Here is a 13,080-nt window from a genome sequence, read left to right as displayed (position 1 = left end):
TGGCTCCAGCGCCTCCCCCCACGTCCCTAGCAGCTTTCTCCGCAGCAGGCAGAGCCGGAACAGCCCCAGGGTCCCTCCGCAGGCGGGTGCGCCCCGGCCCTGGGCACGCTCAGCCGGGAGAAGAATGAACTACTGACACAGCCGCTTGGGAATCTCAAGGTCACGGTGCCGAGTGAGAGGAGCCAGGGGCAAAGAATGCACACGGTGTGACTCCATTTATAGAACATTCTAGAAGTGCCAGCTAACCTAGAGCCACAGAAAGCAGCTCAGCAGTTGGCTGGGGACGTGGGGGGGGGGGGGGGGACAGGAGGTGCAGAGATGGTTTTACGGGGTGAACCTGTGCCGGTGCTCATCAGATTGTGCCATTTAAAGAGGCGCACTCACCGCATGTCCGCTCTACCTCAATGCGGTGAGAAGATCGGGGTCCTGCCACTCACTGGCTGAGTGACCCTGGGTGGTCACCTCCCTTCCCCAGGCCGCACTCAGGAATGTGGGGTCACGGCAGCAGCAACCTCACTGGCGGGTGTGAGGCTTCTCTGCTAGAAGGTCAATCGCTCGGCTCCATCCCGAGCGAGCCACGGTGCCATCAAGGACAGAGAACGGGCGTGGGGCCTCCTTGCTGGGCTGTTTCAGTTGTCCCCACTCACTCACTCACGCATGCCTGCCCATGAGGAGGGGAGCCCCTGCCCAGGCCAGCCCCCACTCCCTGGGTAACCAAGGGGGGAACAAGCCCTAACTTCACCCTCATGGGTGCATACTCTGGGGCCACAGATACCGTAACATGAGGAAGAGAGGCGTGTGCGTGTGCATGTGCGTGTGCGTGTGCAAAGGCCCTGGGGCTGGCGGGAGCAGGGATCTCCCAGACGCCACAGGAAGGGTCTCTGCGGTTGAAATGGAGGCAGCAAGAGGGGCACAGAAGGCCCCATCATGTGACATCTTGCAGGCCCTGCTGAGGGTCACTCCACCCCAGGGAGCCTCAGTTTCCTCATCTGTGAGATGAGGGTGATTGAGGTACAGAATAAGCTCAAGCGAGCGCGGCTCTCAGCACAGAGCACGGACTGTCCCCATCATTCCTGTTGTCCATGGGCCATGGATCAAGGTTTTCACGGCCTGTGCCGGAGCCCTGTAGTTGGCGGGGGGGAGGGGGGGGTCACATTTGCTGCGACAGTTGCTCCAGGGGTCCCCTGCATCCTCCCTTGCACATGCAGCCAGGATGCCTGAGCTGGACCCAGTTCAGTCCTTTACGCAGCAATCCTCTCACCCTGCCCTTGAAACTTCTAGAAGCATATAGCTTACCAAGACTGAACCGGGACTAAATAAAATAGACCGGTTACTGGAAACGCAATTGAAGCAGTAATCAAAAACTCCCAACAAACAAAAGTCCAGGACCAGCCGGCTCCGCCGGTGAATTCTACCAAACACGTGAAGAAGAGTGACTACCTGCCCTCTGAAACTGTTCCAAAAGATCCAAGAGGAAGGACGCTCCCTCCCACGGCCACCCCCAGTCCAGCCTGGCAGTCTCCAGCCCCACACCCGCCTCTTCCGGCCTCCCTGCCTCCACCTGCCCCGCCCCTCAGTGCTGCCCCCGGAGCACGGGACCCTTGAAGACCAGCTGGGCTGTGTCCACCCCGGGGACTTCCCCCTGCACGCAGAAGGGCATTGGACCCCACTGCGCCTACAGCCCCTGCAGAAGCACCTCCAGTCACGCCCTCCTCTGCCCCCCTCACCCCTCTCTCTCTCCCAGGGCTCACCTCGGCTCCTCCTCCAGGCCCCTGCACTTGCTGTTCTGATACTTGGAAACCCCTTTCCCCAGCACTCCTGGGGGCTTTTTATTGACCCTTCGGGTCTCAGCTCAGACTTTACCTCCTCAGGAGGCCCCAGCCCACACCCCATTCGCTCCTCTGCCTTCCCTCCACCCCACAGCCTCCGCCGCTTATTTAACCCGAACTGCCCCCTCGCCTTGCGTGTTCCGCTGCCCTTCAGGAGCTCCCTGAGGACAGAGCTGGGCCGCTCTGGCTTCCCTGTGTGTTCTGTTGCCCACATTGTGCCCGAGTGACTCAGTGAGTGAATGGGTGGGTGGGTGGGTGGGTGGGTGAATGGGTGGGTGGGTGGGTGGGTGGGTGGGTGGATGGATGGATGGATGGATGGATGGATGGGTAGGTGGGTGGATGGGTGGATGGATGGGTGGATGGGTGGGTGGGTGGGTGGATGGGTGGGTGGGTGGATGGATGGATGGATGGATGAATGGATGGATGGATGGATGGATGGATGGATGGATGGATGGGTAGGTGGGTGGATGGGTGGATGGATGGGTGGATGGATGGGTGGGTGGGTGGATGGGTGGGTGGATGGATGGGTGGATGGATGGATGGATGGATGGATGGATGGGTGGGTGGGTGGGTGGGTGGATTGGTGGATGGGTGGGTGGGTGGATGGATGGATAAATGGATGGATGGATGGATGGATGGCTACCTCTATGTCTGGGAGGAAAAGGTCCCCAGGACCGCAGGACAGAGGATCTCTTTGGATCCTCCCAGAGCAGCATCCCAAGAGAAGCCCACTTTGACCCCAGCTCCAGTGGGGTCAGAGGCCAGGCCCAGCCCATTGGGTCGCCAACGCTCAGAGGCTTCCAGAGTCTCTTGGCAAAAGGAAGCAGAGGACAGGAGGGCAGGAAATGGCTGCAGGTGGGGTGGGGGCACAGTCACACCCTGGCCGGGTGAGAGGAAAAGGACACAGATGGACCAGCCACGGGGGGCGGGGGAGATGACAGGATGCGGGCAGAGGGTCTCAGAACTTCCTTTGCACGGAGGATGGACTTGACAGTTTTATCCTCTATCCCCGGTGCAGGACCCTCCTTTCTGCCCCAACCACCTGGGCCCCGCACCCAGAGGACACTCAGAAAATGTGTGTTGATTCACCATGGGAATGAACGAATGAATGAATGAATGGATGGATGAATGGATGCTTTTATCAGCCATTCCTGACCTGTCCAATAGTCAAGGAGAGTGGCCAGTCCAGGGGATTTTACATAAACGTGCAGAGCAAAGCTTCCTTGCTGTTTCAAGGAGAACCGTAACGATGACTATTGTTACAGCTGGCACTTACTTCCTGAGCAATCACTAGTAGCTCTGCTTCGTCCCCCGTTATCTGAATGACTCCTTGCTACTCTCTACGAAGGTGCTGACAGCTTCATTTTACAGATGAGAAAACTGAGGCTCAAGGAGAAGAGTCTTGCTCCTGGTCGCCCAGCAAGCCGATGACAGAGTTGAGATTCCAATCAGAGCCTTTCCGGTCTGTAAACTCTGCTCTTCGATGCACATGCTCAGGCTGAGGGCAAGGTGTCTTATCATGTATCCATCCAGCCGTTCACGGACCCATTCCTTCCTTCCACGAGCAATGACGAGAACCCGCCCTGGCTGGGCACTAGCAACCGCAGTGAGTGAGAGTCCCTGCAGCCACGGACTCCTCACCAGGAGGGCAGCCCTCCACCCGAATAATCAGTTCATCCTGGAAAGCGCTGGGGAGGACAGAGCGGGAGCGCACCGCCAGCACACGCAGGGGCCCTGCCCGGCCTGGGGTCCCGAGAAAAGGCGTCGTGTGCAGCCTACAGCATGGGAGGCAGGCGCCCCGGCAGGGCTGTGGACCGGAGGCAGACAGTCAAGGACTGCAGAAGGAATGGAAGAAAGTAAGTCAGCCCGGCCGGCGTGGCTCAGTGGCTGAGCATTGATCTATGAACCAAGAGGTCATGGTTCGATTCCCGGTCAGGGCACATGCCCGGGTTGTGGGCTTGATCCCCAATGTGGGGTGCGCAGGAGGCAGCCGATCAAAGATTTTCTCTCATCACTGATGTTTCTACCTTTCTCTCCCTTCCTCTCTGAAATCAGTAAAAATATATTTTAAAAAGAAAAGAAAAAAAAAAGTCATAATCCGGACCTGAGCAGGCCCTGCTCACCGAGGCCTTTCCCTCCACAGGCACCTTGCGCGGATTAGTTTTTAAATCTTTACAATAAGATGGAGGCACAGATGCCCTTGCCGTCCCCATTACGGGTGTAATTGGAGAGAGCGGCTCACCCAGCTGCGAGGAGGCAGAGCCAGGGTCTGTCTGATGTGGGGGTCTCAGCTCCTGACCCTGAACCCAGTGTCTGCAGAAGAGACCCTCCTGCTCAGTGGCTGGGTCTGAGCTGGACGCGCAGGGACATGGTGCCCACGGAGGTCACGTTCCTCCTTCCTGTGTCACCCACCAGCTCTCCTTGGGCCGGAAAGGGCTTTGGGTCCTGAGGGAATATCTAGGAAGGGAACATTTCTGAGCTCTAATCAGCTGGTGCCCACAAAAACGTCTTCCGGCCAGCATCTGAGAGCCTGAGCGCGGCAAGGAGGGCCCGGCCTCCTGCATGGGGGTGGGGGGAGCAGAGGCTGCCATGCTCCACGGAGGCAGCAGTGGGGCAGGGCTGCAAGGCCCCCAATGTCACCCCTTTCTCCTTGTGGGCCCCAAGCCCCGAAGACAAGGCTGCTTGCTTGATTTCTCTTTGAAGGCAGAGAGGGGGCCCGAGATCCTCCTTAGCCTGGGGGTTGCTGTCTCCCCAAGCTTCCCCTTATCACCTACAGGAGCAGGGCATGGGATGGAGGCCCCCACAAAGCAGCCACGTAGCCCCACGCGTGGGCCTCAGCTGGTGCCCGTATCCCTTGGGAAAGTGTAAAGGACTCACTCACCTGTGGTACCAATGATAGCGCATACCTCCCCAGAGGAACGCCCTGAAGGCTTCATGGCAGAAGTGCTGGCTGTTGCCCAATATGCATCCTGCCGTCTCCCCTCTAGTAACAGAACTAAACTCCCCTCCTGAGTTTTAATAAGTTGCACCTCTGCTAGGCTAAATACTACATTTCCCAGTCTCCCTTGCAGCTAGCGTGGCCATGTGATCAGTTCTGACCAATGGGACACAAGAGAGGCGATCCATGCACTTTCCAGTTGGCCATTGAAAGGAAGGAGTGGTTTCCACCAGCTTGGTCCCCACAAAGCACCCGGGAAAGAATGGGCAGGAGGGGTGGTGTCCATCGACCTTGTGGATGGAGGCAATCCCTCACGGGACAGGAAAGACACAAGGAGCCCGGGCCCTGGATTGGCTCCCAAAGCAGAGCCCCCTAGACTGAAACATGAAGGCAACCGGCCGGCCAGCCCCTCTCTCTCTAACTGCTCTTCCTTGGGTTCTGCTGGAGTAGCTGGGCTGTATCCTAAGGAGACACTGGGCTCCAATAGGGAAGTCCATGGTTAGCTCAGAAGAAGTCAAGGCTTGCCCTAACCGGTTTGGCTCAGTGGATAGAGCATCGGCCTGCGGACTCAAGGGTCCCAGGTTCGATTCCGGTCAAGGGCATGTACCAGTAGGGAGTGTGCAGGAGGCAGCTGATCGATGTTTCTCTCTCATCGATGTTTCTAACTCTCTATCCCTCTCCCTTCCTCTCTGTAAAAAATCAAAATATATATATATATAAAAAAAGGAAGTCAAGGCTTGAACCCAGGTCTGGAAGCAGTTGATCCAGAGCCAGGGTTGAACACCCTGCGCATACGCAGCAGGTGCTCAGTATGTGATTTGGGGGCAGATGGATGAATAAATAAACAGCAGCCCAGGGCTTTCTAGGGAAGATCTAACCCTGGAAGAACTGATTGCCCTGGGCCCTAGATGCCACTTGCTTTTCCTATAGGGGGACTCAGGAGACCCAGCAACCACTGAACTTGCTGATGACCTTGAGACCTCATGCCCACTCTCATGTTTCCCTGGCGTACCATGAGGGAGTTGGAGAAGATGGTCCCTCTCCCCACTCCATTCCCATTGCAGGTTCTGCTGCCCGGTACCCCTGGGTCCCCGACTACTGAGGGCAGAAGCTGCCCCATGGTGGAGGGCGGCATGCTTCTCCTAGGCCCCTGCCAGCATTTCCCAGCTCCTTCCTGAGCCTGGCTCTGAGTCCTAGGGCTTTGCCGGTCAGCTCTCTGAGCCTCAGTGTCCTTCTCTGTGAAATGGGATAGTAATAAAAGTAAGGGTATTTCTCATAGGACTGTCGTGTTAATTGCATACATTTATACGTATAAAGTGATTAGAATAGAGCCTGTTTCAGTGAGTGTTTAGTTCATTCTATGGGAGTTATGGTTATTGATGGTCCGTTACCAGTAATATTATTATTTATCATAATAACGAAGGGATAGTGGGCATTTACAGATGACGACCAGAGACAGCAACACATTTGAATGTCAAGAAATGGCAGTTCTGATGAAAGACCAAGGACTGGGGGCTTGGTTAGGTGCCCCTGGTGCCTCTCCAGGGTCTGTGGGTTCCCGGTCTGGGCAGCTTCACCTGTTAATTTTCCCACTGTCCCCACGTGGGCTGGCCAGTTAAGTGAGGAATGGAAATTCTCAAGTCTCGACATTGAAAAAGCTCAGCCAATCCTTTTCCTTAGTTACGGCTCTGTACACACACACACACACTGCCTGTCCTTGAACACCTCCCCCCTGGGGCGCTCACTGCCTACTAGGCCGTCCTGACTATGAGGCAGTTTATCTGATGAGGCCAAACTGATCTCTCTGGTGGCCTCCCCTGGTTTTGCCTTCCGGGTCCTCCCAGAACAAGTTCGCACTCCGTCTCGGCGACCCCTCAGGCACCAAGAGCAGTGGCACTAACTCAGCTCCCCCCCACCTCACGCCTCCCCGGCCTCGATCCCCCTCCTGGAAGAGGAAAGAGTGAGGCTGCGTTTGCGCAGAGTGAGGGCTCAGGAAAAGCACGTGATACACCCTGCAGATCAGCCCAGGGAGCCCGCTGGCCCTCAGTGCCGTCCGCCCACCACCAGCCCTGGTTCTCTCCTCTTGCTGGCCCCTTCCCTTCTGTAGAGAACTGTGGCCAGAAAAAAAGGCCAAGATTGGCCTGAAGCAAATCCATCAAGCCCTTCTACCAAACACATCCTTTGCCGCTGACTCCAAAGATACCAGGGAGAGGAGGCCCACGGGATTAGATTTCCTGGGGGTGAGCTGCCTGATTTTGTTGCACAGCTTAGCCTGAAGTCCCCGTAGTGACTGTAGTGTGTTTGGTTCCTCCAAGCCATGCACAAGCTGGTGTAGAAGCTCTCGCCTCTGGACGTTCTCACAAGAGCCTTGCAACTTACACTCCTGAGGTCAGTGGAGCGGCAGCCCGAGTTCCTGTTGCAGCCTCCTCATTCCCCGCGCCACGTCCCTCTGCAAGTCCGTTTGCCTCCGCAGGCCTCAGTTTCTCCATCTGTAAAATGGGGACAATAATCACCTCCACTTCTTAGGGGTTTTGTGAGTGTCCCATGAGGCCCACAATCGGAAGCCTCAGATCCAGTTCCAGGCACGCAGTAGGTCTTTAATCGGTGTTGGAAATGAGCGGCTCTCAGCTGGCAGATGAACCTGGTGCACCGGGAATATCTGCCAGAATTGGGGGGTGTTTGTGAGAGGGGCTTGTTCTAGACACAGTTCTGTCTCCTGGGTCAGTGAGCCTCCAGTTTAGTGAGCTTGAGATGTCCGAAGGGAGCCATCTTATGAGGCCAAACCCATCTCTCCAAACCCCTCCCATTGCAGAGTCCCGGAGAGCTGATCCAGTGGATCTGGAGAGGCCCAGGGACCTGCAGTTTCACAACCTCTACTAACCCCCCCCCCCCCCCCCCCGAGAATAGGTGTTGTGGCTAAATGCGCTGAGTGCCCTGTGCGGAGAGCTGGAACGCGGTGCCAAAGAAGACAGAACTGCCCCTGCCCCAGGCAGCTCACCAGCTAACGGGGTGTCCCTCCAGGTCAGGAGAAGCTGGCGATCTGGAATGAGCAAGTACAGCTGTGGGAATTAAAAGTCCAGCAGAGGCCCTAACCGGTTTGGCTCAGTGGGTAGAGCGTCGGCCTGCGGACTGAAGGGTCCCAGGTTCGATTCCGGTCAAGGGCATGTACTTGGTTGCGGGCGCATCCCCAGTGGGGGGGGGGGGGGGGGTGCAGGAGGCGGCTGATCGATGTTTCTCTCTCATCGATGTTTCTGGCTCTCTATCCCTCTCCCTTCCTCTCTGTAAAAAAATCAATAAAATATCTTTTAAAAAATAAAAGGTCCGAAGAGACCTTCCTCCTGGTACTGTGTGGTTGTTGTCTCCCAGGCTGGAGCGTTGGGGCCGGAAGGCCTGGGAGGGAGGGGCACAGGCTGGGCTGGAGTTGAAGGCTGAGCCTCGGGTCCTCGCCTGGGCTGGAGTCCCGGAGGGCCCGGTGAGAGGCGGTGAGGAGATGAGGCTGCGGTACCAGGTGCTGCCTGTACAGCGGACCTGGGCTCGGCCCAGTGCTGTCCTTTCTAGCGGTGTCACCTTAGCCCGTGGCTTCCCTTTCCGCCTCTCCGAAGGACAACTGTGTCACCCACCTACAGAGGGGGTTTACCAAGAAGCTAGGGGAGCGTTAGTTCTAGGGACTCGTGGCAAGGCCCTGGGCTTAACTGTGTATTCCTACCTTTGCATTGTTTTTCTTAAAGAGGGTCCCCAAGATTGTAAGAGCTTCAGCCCCACCCCCCAGAACCTGGATCTGTTCAGGCCCACTCATACGGCTGTTGCAAGACTTGGTGAGAAGACAGGAAACCTGTGTCTGAAAACAGAAGCCCCCTGGGCTTCGGAGCCTGGGACGAACTCGGCGCCCTGGGCAGTGGGAAGGTTGTCTCGGGAGAGCTGAGCCCCACTCTTGTTCTGACAGCCCCTGGTCCCCAGGACCTCAGCCCCGACAGGAAGCTGGGAGGAGCAGGCTGAGAGGAGAATGGAGGAGAGCAGCAGGAAAGAGCCTGGGAGGAGGGAGAGGGGGGGCGGGAAGCAGGAGATGAGATGGAGCCTCAGGCAGGCTCCTCTGGCTGCCATATGTACCACCCTTTGAAGGCCAGGCTGGTGAGGAGCCAGCCAGAAATACGGGCCCAGGGCAGAGACCTGGGTGTTGACTTGGCTTTCATAATGACCTTCAAATGTCTAAATCCAGGGAGGATACAGGCTATCCAGGACCCACAGTTGAAAGGGGGGAGGGGTGGATACTGGGGCCTGGGCATGTTCCCTTCAAGGTGAGGAGAGGACCCACTCTCACTCCCCCCTCTGTGCCAGGCCCATTTCACTGAATCCTCACATCCACCTCCGTCAAGTCCTCCCTCGGCTGGTCTCCATCCTGCAGAGAAGGAAGTGGCAGCTCCGAGAAGGCCAGTCCGGGCCCAGGGGCACACAGCGGGGGAGAATGCAGGACCGGGACTGGGGCGCAGCTCTAACTCCCCATTCCTGCTCCCCGCCCCCTCCCCCCGCTGTGGGCACGGCGCACGTAGTGGGCTCGCAGTAAACAGGGGAATGAATGAAGTGAGGAAGGAAAGAATTCACAGGCCGGGCTCTTCCCACGGCCCCAGCCCCCCAGCCAGCTCTCCCCCACCGGCCGCCCGCCCCCTCCGCTCCTCCCCCGTCTAATTGGGAGGTTTCTAAGCGTCTCTCTCGCTTCCGTAGGTTCCCCCGCGCTCCTCCCGGAGCCCACCCCGAGGCAGCTTTCTCACCACAGGAGGACCCCCGGCGTGGGGACGCCTCCGACCCCCGAGGCCCCCGGGAGAGGGGCGACCTCGGGCGGGGTGATCTCCGCAGCCGCCTTCCCCACCCGGGCCCTGCCCGCCTAGGGCAGCTGAATAATTGATTCGACCGTCAATAATGGATCTGGGTGGCGCGCGCTCTCTGCCCCCCGGGGCGCGGGGGTTCCCCATTAAGGTTGGGGGGGCGAGGGTGGGGACGGGGACCGCTGCGCTGTGCGCGCAAACAGCGCGCGGCGTCGCTCCGTGGGCCTTTCTCTCGCCCTCTCGCTCCCTCGCGCCGGCTTTTTCCCTTTTTCTTTTTCCTTTTTTTCTTTCCTGGAGCGGAGCCCGGCGCCAGGAGTCTGGAACCAGCTTGACAAGCTTTTGAGTTATGGAGGGGGAGAGGGGGAGGAGGGGAGGGAGCGGCGGGCGGGCGCGCGGGGAGGGGAGAGGACGGGAGGGGAGGGCGCTCCGCGGCGGCGTGGGGACGGGGGTGGGGGGATCCGCGGGCAGGGGCAGGCGTACCCCTACTTGGAGACGCTCCCCAACTTTGGGCGAACGTTGGCGAGGGTCTGACGGTGGCGGCCGGGAGGGGGCGGGGGGCGGGGGGCGGCGGTGACTCAGGCCGCGGCCCCGGCGAGCGGCCCGGCTGGCGGAACGAGCGGCTTCAGAGCCGCCGTAAATGAGGCCCGGGGGGCCCGGGGGGGCCGGGGGGCGGCGGGCTGCTCACGGCTTCGCGGCCGCGGCCTCCCCCGCCGAGCAAGACATTCCTTTCCGCTGAACCGGGCGCCTGGGCCCGCGCCGCCGCCGCGCCCAGCACGCAGCGCCCTGGGCGCCCCGGGAACCGCGCCCGGGGTGGGGGCGGGGGCGGGGGCAAAGGAGAGCGGGGAGCGGGGCCTGGGGCGGCCCCTCTACCCCTGCGCTGTTCCCCAGACGCTCACTGAATCCTCAACGCCCTGTGGGGTCGGGATCGCCATGCCCACTTAACAGGTGGGGGGCGGGGGGGGGGTCTGAGCCCAGCTGGGTCACTGCTGCGGGTCGCTGGGCTTCCCCCCCAGGGTGTCGGATCCCCTCCCCTCCTTTGCCCGAGGCTCTCCTTGCACCCCTCTCCCCCAGTGGTTCCTTTGGGCCTGTGACGGTCCTGGGGGCTCAGAGCCAGGCACACAGCAGGGCACCTGAGCCCCTGGCCGAGTTTGACAGGGGCGCTCTGTCAGGGGTCTCAGGAGGGCAGCGAGCCTGCCTGTCCACCTTACCGCGCAGAGCCAGACACCCCATCCCCAGAGCCAGGCGGGGGGGGGGGGGGGGGGCTGTGTGTGTCTGGAATGACTGGCTTACCAGGGCCAGTAGTAGAGAGAAGTTTCCAGACCCCTTGAGGTCTCCAGCGGGACTCAGTGTACCCCAGGAAGACACTTCTAGGTGCTCACAGAGACCCCAGTTCTAAACGTGCCTTCCCCTGGACTGCATAATTTGGGGTCAGGCCATGGTGGATTTCTGGGTACCTCAGTTTCCTCTAGCGGCCCCACCACCCGCCCCTCCCAGCCCTGCCTGCTCCTGGCTGTGTGGCCTGGGGTGGCCGCCTTCACCACTCAGCTGTGGGCTGGGTGAGGAACAGTGCCGGCCTGGCCTGGGTGCTGGAAGGTTCCCCGAGGCCATGCTGGTCTTGACCTAGCACAGGGCCTGGCTCACACTGAGCACTCAGGCCGGGGCGCTGGAGCTGGTTGTTTATTGTTATTTCTGCGGGATCAGGAGGCCTAGCTGAGTCCCTCCCTGAGCAGAATGCTGAGCGCTGAACCCAGGCCTGTGGAGCGGCCGGCCCCTCCTCCCCACCCCCCGCTGAGCAGTGTTGAAATCACCCAGAGGCTGCTGAGCAGAAATTTCCAGTCTCCCTGGCAAAGCAGGGGAGAGTTTGGGTGCGGCTCAGAGATGGAGTTGGGCAGGCTCTGCGGGGCCGGGACTGGGGAGGCACCCCCAGGTGTGGTGGGGGACAAGGAGGCACTCCAGGCCTTGGGGAGCCCCTAGCCTCCAGCTCCAGCCCCAGAGCGGTTCCAGCACAGCCCTTGTCCCTGGTGATCAGTGGAGGGGTTGTGGCTGAAGCATTGCTGGCCGTGCCCTCCTTTAGCAAGCCCTGTACCCCGAGAGTCTGGGCACCCCTGGAAGATGAGATAAGGGTCACGGTGTGGGGGCTGCTTGCTTTAGTGACTGCCCCAGTTGTGGGGGTCGCCAGGCCCTCGAGGGGCCCCCTTAGCTGATTCCTTGGCCATGGGGCGGGGAGGGGGGGAGGGTGGAGGCTCCCAGTTAGAGGAGGGAGGGTTGCACTGGGCTGTGGAGTCCCTGTCCTGAGCGGCCTGGAGACCTGGCCGACAGGCTGACCCCTGCTTGAACCTCGGGACTGTGTGACCCTGGGTGGGAACTCTGGCCCTTGTTCTCTGTCTGCAAAATTGGCCTGTGGCCCTCGCTCATCAGAGGAGCACTGGAGTGGGAGGAGATGGGGTCGAGTCCCTGCACTGCTCCAAACTGGACCGGTGACCTCGGGCAAGTCTGAGGCTGAAAACACGCAGCAGCAGCAGCACTAACGAGTGCACAGAACACGGCCGCGCCTCTGCTGCAGGCGGGTGCTGCGAGTTCCACAGCCACGTCTCTCCCTGTTGCTCTTGAGGGAGGTTTTATTTATTCTCCAGATGAAGTAACGGGGGGCTCAGAGAGATCAATTCACTTTCTTAAGGACACACAGCTAGGAAATGAGAGAGTCAGGATTCAAACCCTGATCTGCTGGCTTAGAGCCCGAATCCCTAACGAAAAAGCAAGTTGACTGTGTTTTTTTAAAATAAAACACTTCAAGCACCGACCCTGTGTGAGACATCAAGGTAGGTGGCAACGAAATAAGGACACAGGGCCAGCCCTTCGAGAAGCTCCTAATTGAGAACACGAGAACCGTGAGACCTTCGTGGAAGTCAGATGTGGAAAGTGCCACGTGAAACATTAGCAGTGACATGGGGACACCAGGAGAGGGGGTTCCGTGTGGGGCACAGGGCAGGCAGGAGCTGCGAGAGGAGGCACACGGGGAACAGGGCAGGCTGGTCCTGAGCAATGGTGAGGGAGTTCGGTGGAGGACACAGGCCATCGCTGGAGGCTGGCACAGCCAGGCAAAGCCGTGGCGGCACGAGAGGATGTCGCATTCTCGGGCCTTGGAGAGCGATGGGAGAGAGGCAGGAGTGGTGTTGCCCAGGCTGGGCTGGGCTGGGCTGGGTGAGTAGACAGCTCCCTTTGCGCTATAGAAATGGGAGCCATCGAAGGCCTTTGAGCAGAGGTGGGCATCATCATCCTATGGGAGGTTTAGAAACAGTTCTCTGTGCGGAGAAATGTCCTAAAAACACACGCAAAAAAGCAAAAACAAAACCACAAAAACAAACACGAAAAACCACAACTGGAAGGACAGGGCCAGGAAGCGCTGCGTGAACTTTTATAGTGTTTTCTTTAAAAAAAAAAAATTTTTTTTTTGCCTTATATATTAAAAAAAAGAAAAGGAAATTTTCAAAGG

At 59.2% G+C, this 13,080-nt stretch overlaps 1 long non-coding RNA gene across 2 annotated transcripts; it reads right to left on the bottom strand.

Annotated features, from left to right (window-relative positions):
- Positions 1–2,815: 2,815 nt before the first annotated feature.
- LOC307110488 lies at positions 2,816–9,924 on the bottom strand. 2 transcript variants are annotated; one of them, XR_013814446.1, is made up of 3 exons: positions 7,766–9,924; positions 7,147–7,256; positions 2,816–3,664 (listed from the first exon to the last, which is right to left on the bottom strand). It is a non-coding gene; the product is annotated as an uncharacterized lncRNA (long non-coding RNA). The 2 variants fall into 2 exon arrangements; XR_013814447.1 differs by having other exon boundaries at positions 9,125–9,924.
- Positions 9,925–13,080: the final 3,156 nt, after the last annotated feature.

This window comes from Cnephaeus nilssonii (genome assembly GCF_951640355.1).
Source record: "Cnephaeus nilssonii genome assembly, chromosome: 14".
Lineage (NCBI taxonomy): Eukaryota > Metazoa > Chordata > Mammalia > Chiroptera > Vespertilionidae > Cnephaeus > Cnephaeus nilssonii.
This window is presented reverse-complemented; position numbering and strand designations above follow the sequence as displayed.